General features: G+C 40.0%; 1 pseudogene; it reads right to left on the reverse strand.

Moving 5' to 3' along the window:
- Nucleotides 1–463: 463 nt before the first annotated feature.
- Nucleotides 464–582, reverse strand: LOC120102040 (5S ribosomal RNA; annotated as a pseudogene).
- Nucleotides 583–7,894: the final 7,312 nt, after the last annotated feature.

Raw genomic sequence — 7,894 nt, forward strand, 5'->3', positions numbered from 1 at the left:
TCCTCCCAGTTCCCCCACTCAAAAGCAAGTCCCCTTTTCCTGCCTCCTCTTTTCCCCTCTGACCCGAAAGTCCAACCTACTCCTCGCCCAGTGGTTAGTTCATGAAATCTTTATTCATTAGGGGAAGGTCCTGCCACACTTTGCTATTTCCTTTCATTGGAATTTGTTCTTTTAATTACTATATATACAAAAACATGAGAATTGAACACCTTCATGTATTCAAATGCTAAGCCACTAGGCTGGGATGTATAACACTGGTGGATCACTTGCCAGAAAGTACAAGTTGGGTTTGATCCCCAACATGAGAAACAGTAAAAATGAGTACATTATCAATATTTCACTCTTCTATAAAATATAACAAAAACTGATTTATTCTACAAAGACAAAGAGAAGGCAAGACATGTAATACATAGTTACTATGACAGTTTTTCAAACTTTCTGTCTTTCTTTCTTTCTTTTTTAAAACCTATAGCACCGGGTATTCCCAGCCAGTCTCTCATCCAAGGACTAACCAGGCCCGACCCTGCTTAGCTTCCGAGATCAGAAGAGATCGGGCATATTCAGGGTGATATGGCCATAGACCAGTTTTGTAAACTTTAAATTGACTTTCTGAAGAGAAAGAGACCACTTATTATTACATGTTCATATCCAAAATAAAATGTGGGCAAACAGTATAGAAACTTAATGCGGTGAAAACTTCCTGGAATCTAAGAGGGGGATCCTAGTGGTGACCCCTAGTGGTTGGGGGATACAGAGTCTGAACTGGCCTCTCGTAGCCAGGCAAGACACCCACTGGTAAGACTAGATTCTATTTATGTGATTTCTTGGCCAAGGGAGTCCAGTGGGGATCCCCAGACAACCAGGCTGGTACTAGGATAGAGAGTTGCTCCCTGAAAACTTCCATTGGTGCCCCATTGCCAAGGACAACATCTACACAGCTCACTGAACTTACAGATGAGCTGGAACCTTCATCCTATATTCTTGTCTCTTTGGTGTGGGAGGATACTCTGTAGGCTACTAAAAGAGAAGCATGGACACCAACACAGGCACAAAACTTTTGACCTACAATCTGTTCTTCCTTCAAGAGGTGCTGGATCGATGATAGCAGAGAAGAGAACTTGCAGGCCCATCCTATGAGAGGGAGCCCTTGCCAAACACAGCTTGGATAGCCAGGAACAGGAGTCTGATAGCCGAGAAACCTAGAGTAGAATCAAACACAACTAGTCTTACAAAAAATAAAAGTTTCCACTGCACTAAGTTCTTGCCATGTTTTATTTTGGATATGTGCGTTTCATGCATAACTGGGCTCTTTTTCTTCATTAGTGAAATGATCCTAATGATATTCTGCTTTACTCCTTTTGGTGCAGCATATGGGAGCAGATGCAGAGACTCACAGCCAGACATTATGGTGAGAGTCTAAATCACAGATTTCCATCGAGTCCCTTCCCTCAGAACCTGGGAAAAACCATGGACCAGGGGATGGAAAGATTGTACAAGTCAAAGGGGATGGAGAACACCAGGTTGACACAGTCCATTGAATCAACTAAACAGGGCTCATATGGGCTCACAGAGACTGAAGGAGCATGTGCAAGGACTACCGGGTCTGCACCAGGTCTTCTGTGTATATGTTATGGCTGTTTGCTTGCTGTTTTTGTGGGACTAATTGTGGAAAGGGTATGCTTTGATTCTTTTGCCTTGTCTTATTGTATTTTGTTTTGTCATGTTTGATTGTTATCTCTTAGAGGCCTACTCTTTGCTGAAAGAAGTTAGAGAGGGTGAATAGGGGAAAGGGGAGGTGCTAGTGAGTATGAGGGGAGTGGAGAAAAGGGGAACTGTGGTCAGGGTACATTGTATGAGAAAAGAATCTATTTCCAATGAAAATACATAAATGTTGACGTGAGTGGACTGAGAAGCAACATGAGTCCATAGTGATACTCAGGTCCATATTCTCACTGAGAGCCATGTCTGGGCCCATGTTCCTGCTTCTCCATGGGTCTGCATTGATGTCATGGCCTGTCTTTCTACTGAAGGCCATCTAGGTATCTATGGTATGTGCTGCAGCCTGAAGTCATGTTAATGTCAGTGGGCCATGTTGCTGTAGGAGTCCATATTGACTCAGGTGGCCTGGGCTGCCACCTGAGGCCATAGGTGAGTTTGTGCTATCCCTGAGGGCCACACCTAGGACCTGCTGCAGCAGGGGTCTGTGTTGACATCCATGGTCCATATTACCACCAAAGTTTCTTTGTATGTCTCTGGTCTTTGTTGCAGCCTGAAACAGTTGATATCCTTGGACCACATCGTTGCCAGGGGCCAAACTGATACTGTGGTCCAGGCTGCCTTTAAGGGTCTTGTCTGGATATATGGTCATACCGCAGTTGGGAGCAGTGTTTGTGGTCTGCACTATCACCAGAAACCACATAGAGGTCCATGATCTATCCTTCCTGCTGACTGTGGAAAGCAAGGAGGCTACTTTTGCTGCAATGTCAATGATGACAGTAGACACGCAGTTGAGAAAAAGAAACATGAAGGGTTTCCATAATAACACCCACCCCCAAACCTTCCTCCAAAAAAGGTAACAGCCAAGGTAGGAGGCCATCAAGATCAACCCTTTAAAAGATGAAATGGGGATGCTGAAATGTTGCTCTCCACAACTGAGGACTTCTTGCTGGGGCGAGGGAGGAGAGTGACTCGTTTCTATTTAAGGAACAAGCCACTGAGAGTTTGCCCATGCTCCAGTGAGTATATAGATAACACGGAGTTTCCTTGATCATTTATTTTCTTTGTGTTTTTTTTACACTTATTTTTAGTTGTAGGGTTTTTTTGGGGGGTGAGATCACAGCGATGAGGGAGCAAACACAGAAGGACAGACAAGTGAGTGCGATTGAAAAGATGAAACTCCCAGAGAGTCAACAAAAATGGCATGATAAAAATGAGTAAACAAACAAACAAATGAAACCTCAAAGTCCCTGCGTTCTAAAGGTTGTAGACCAGAGCTCCATTCTCAGGATGAGTCTTCACCTCCATTCCTCTTTCATAACTTAATGCCTTAATGCTGCAGAAGTACACTTACATGGTTGCAAAAATCCCCAATTGTTAACTCTCTGGAACTAAAATCTAAAAAAAAAAACACCAAAAACCTAAAATCAAATGTATACTTAAGCTATTCATATAGAGTAGAAATGTAAATATTCTCTATTTCTACTTCTCATCCTACTCATAGATATAGAAACTCTTGAAGCTAATGACCCAATATAATTGTATCATTTTGTACATTTACATACAAACCTTTTCTTATATGACTGACAATATAAAAATGCTTCACCTATTGAAAATATGTTATCTCTATAAAACACTACCACCACTAGTTTACACATGTGGAATGTATATGACTATAGACAGTACGCTGAACAAATTGCTTGGCCAGTTGTTGTTGTTTTTTTTTTTTTTCATGTTCCCTGTGAAGAAAAATGAAGACCAATTTGAGTTAAATATTCAATTACATAACTGAAATAGGAAGTATTTATGTTTGATTAAGAGGTAGGAAAGTTTGAATAGGAGGAAAAGATTATTTATAACACATACCTGTGTATATAATATTAAAAGCACAAGCAAGCAAGATCAAATGCACTGACCACACACCTTTGAGAATAGTAGTCAATTCACTCTTTGCTTTAGTTATGAGATTGTCTTTTAGCTGCTTAAATGACAAAGCTTTTGTGGCAACATGGAGGTTTATGCTGGATGCTTTTAATTTGGAGCAACATAAGGAAGCCTAGAGTAACCTAAAATCTACCCTGACATATTTTAAATCCTTTCCTACAATTAGTTTATTTTAAGAATATCTCCTTATCTTCAGGGGGAATCACTATCCCTAAACTCAAGCAGTATTACAGAGCAATAGTGATAAAAACTGCATGGTATTGGTACAGAGACAGACAGATAGACCAATGGAATAGAATTGAAGACCCAGAAATGAACCCACACACCGATGGTCACTTGATTTTTGACAAAGGAGCCAAAACCATCCAATGGAAAAAAGATTGCATTTTCAGCAAATGGTGCTGGTTCAACTGGAGGGCAACATGTAGAAGAATGCAGATCGATCCATGCTTATCACCCTGTACAAAGCTTAAGTCCAAGTGGATCAAGGACCTCCACATCAAACCAGACACACTCAAACTAATAGAAGAAAAACTAGGGAAGCATCTGGAACACATGGGCACTGGAAAAAATTTCCTGAACAAAACACCAATGGCTTATGCTCTAAGATCAAGAATCGACAAATGGGATCTCATAAAACTGCAAAGCTTCTGTAAGGCAAAGGACACTATGGTTAGGACAAAACGGCAACCAACAGATTGGGAAAAGATCTTTACCAATCCTACAACAGATAGAGGCCTTATATCCAAAATATACAAAGAACTCAAGAAGTTAGACCGCAGGGAAACAAATAACCCTATTAAAAAATGGGGTTCAGAGCTAAACAAAGAATTCACAGCTGAGGAATGCCGAATGGCTAAGAAACACCTAAAGAAATGTTCAACATCTTTAGTCATAAGGGAAATGCAAATCAAAACAACGCTGAGATTTCACCTCACACCAGTGCGATTGGCTAAGATCAAAAACTCAGGTGACAGCAGATGCTGGCGAGGATGTGGAGAAAGAGGAACACTCCACCATTGTTGGTGGGATTGCAGACTGGTAAAACCATTCTGGAAATCAGTCTGGAGGTTCCTCAGAAAATTGGACATTGAACTGCCTGAGGATCCAGCTATACCTCTCTTGGGCATATACCCAAAAGATGCCTCAACATATAAAAGAGATACATGCTCCACTATGTTCATCGCAGCCTTATTTATAATAGCCAGAAGCTGGAAAGGACCCAGATGCCCTTCAACAGAGGAATGGATACAGAAAATGTGGTACATCTACACAATGGAATATTACTCAGCTATCAAAAACAACGAGTATATGAAATTCGTAGGCAAATGGTTGGAACTGGAAAATATCATCCTGAGTGAGCTAACCCAATCACAGAAAGACATACATGGTATGCACTCATTGATAAGTGGCTATTAGCCCAAATGCTTGAATTACCCTAGATCCCTAGAACAAACGAAACTCAAGACGGATGATCAAAATGTGAATGCTTCACTCCTTCTTTAAATGAGGAAAAAGAATACCCTTGGCAGGGAAGGGAGAGGCAAAGATTAAATCAGAGACTTAAGGAACACCCATTCAGAGCCTGCCCCACATGTGGCCCATACATATACAGCCACCCAATTAGACAAGATGGATGAAGCAAAGAAGTGCAGACCGACAGGAGCCGGATGTAGATCGCTCCTGAGAGACACAGCCAGAATACAGCAAATACAGAGGCGAATGCCAGCAGCAAACCACTGAACTGAGAATAGGTCCCCTATTGAAGGAATCAGAGAAAGAACTGGAAGAGCTTGAAGGGGATCGAGACCCCAAAAGTACAACAATGCCAAGCAACCAGAGCTTCCAGGGACTAAGCCACTACCTAAAGACTATACATGGACTGACCCTGGACTCTGACCCCATAGGTAGCAATGAATATCCTAGTAAGAGCACCAGTGGAAGGGGAAGCCCTGGGTCCTGCTAAGACTGAACCCCCAGTGAACTAGTCTATGGGGGGAGGGCGGCAATGGGGGGAGGGTTGGGAGGGGAACACCCATAAGGAAGGGGAGGGGGGAGGGGGATGTTTGCCCGGAAACCGGGAAAGGGAATAACACTCGAAATGTATATAAGAAATACTCAAGTTAATAAAAAAAAACAAAAACAAAAAAAAAAAACAAAAAAAAGAATATCTCCTTATTTTTAAAAAGAAATAATTCTAATTTATGGAATGATGAGACTTGTGGCAGATGACACATTAGACTTAAGTTTTGGAATACTTAGCAGCTAAAACGTACTCCCAATAGAATTCTTTCTTAGAAACCAAGAAATACCTTCTGCTCTGTCTCCTAACCCAGTCCCATGGCTCCACTGCTGTGCTAACTTTCATAGCGTGTATTCTCACCCCAGCCTTCAGCACCTGAAAAATTACTGCAGGGACTTGACTGATTACAGAGGCGCTTTTCCTTGTTCCACTGCTTGTTCTAAAAGGAATACTCAGCAGAACTTGCATTTTTCCCTCTCATTTTGTGCTGTCTGCATGAGTAATTACCTCCCTGATTTCTGAGATGCAATTGAGTAGCTTCCACATTAGAAAAATCCAAAGATTGATAGAGCCATCGCTCCTAAAGGATTAGCTCGCTGCTGTAATTCCACAGAGTAGGTCATTCAAATAGCAACATGCTGCAAAGTTTAATTTCTCTTGTGCTCAAAAATCAGATATTGTTACCAATTCCAGAGAAACTGGAAAGGTCCCCTGGGTCCTTTACATGGGTGATGATTTGCTTCCTACCTTCCTAGAATGTGGCATCCCAGAAGGTGCCTTCAAGATAAATAAAATGTATTGTCTTGAAGAATAAAGTTGATGCCAGTTTGCTCATCTGTTCATTGAAATTCTCTACATATCAATACCGACACTTTCACAGCAAGCTGAAATGAACTGTCTAAATCTTTACCAGTATTGGAGTCACAAAGAAGCTTCGTAACCTGTTATAAATAATTAAGAATTACATCATTGGCCATGATAGCCTGTGTTAGTTCACTTGGATTATAATGATCAAATGCTATAGACTGTGGTCTATACAACACAAGTTTATTTCTCATATTTCTGAAGTGTGGAAATCCAAGGAAATGTGCTGTCATGGTCAGATTCTAGTGATGACTTTTACTCTGAAATAGAGGTTAGTTTTCTTTTAATGCTCTTCAGTGGTAGACAAAGAGGAAAATCTTTGATCAGTCTGCTTTCCTAAAGCCATCTCCCTTAAAAGGCCATGACTTCTGTCTCATTAACACTCTTCCTATGCAACCTCATTCAACATTAATCATCTGATAAATGCTCAGTCTCTAAATGAGGTATGGGAGAGTCACGGCTGCAACATATGAATTGAAGAGAGACATGATTCAGTCCACATGACAAGAAGAAATGTTAAGATTCAGGAAGATTTTGTTCGTCTGAATGCCAAAACACTACATGATTCCAGTTTCACATTCTGTATTGAAGCTGAAAATGTTCTGCAGTTCTGCCTTTTCATTTTTTTTAAACTAATGAGTTTGGTGGTCCCTACTATCAAACAGTTATCTGGCATGTATACTACAGAGAATGCAAAAACCATTACAAATAGAATTATTTGCAACTAGCCAAGGCAAAGTAAATCGAGTTTTGTTTATTCCCTAGTAGTACTCATGTTAGCTTATTTATTATATTTACAAGCTTATTTAATTTGTTACAGATGTTCAGGAGATTTTGTAAGCATTTACTGTTAGAATATTTCATAAAATCTATTTTTCAAATGCCTGAAGAATGACAAAAGACCACCTAACAGAATATTAAGCTAGGAAATTTATCGAAACATCTCAACTGTAATCATAAGTGATATAGGCTGTAGTTGTTATCTGACTACTATTAACTTAATAAACGTTGAAATGATCCTTTTTTTTCACTGCTTTATCTTATGCTTTACATATAAGCAAACATGAAGCAGAAGATACAAGAAGAAATGATGGGCATTTAAACTAAATTCCAAAAGAAATGAGTCTAATTTTCATTTAATCTTACAAAGATGAATAACGTGAGGCTTTTTAAAAGTACATCTATGATCTGTGGGTAGAACAACAGTGTTGTTCTTTATTAAGATACTTATTTTCATTCTGTTAGTAGAGTTGAAGCATCTATGTAGAGTGAAGTTTTCTGTTAAAGTGTTCATTCTTGACTTTAAAAATTACTTCTGCTCCACAGTCGGTTTAACTGAAAAAACAA

This window comes from Rattus norvegicus, chromosome 3 (assembly GCF_036323735.1).
Source record: "Rattus norvegicus strain BN/NHsdMcwi chromosome 3, GRCr8, whole genome shotgun sequence".
Classification (NCBI taxonomy): domain Eukaryota; kingdom Metazoa; phylum Chordata; class Mammalia; order Rodentia; family Muridae; genus Rattus; species Rattus norvegicus.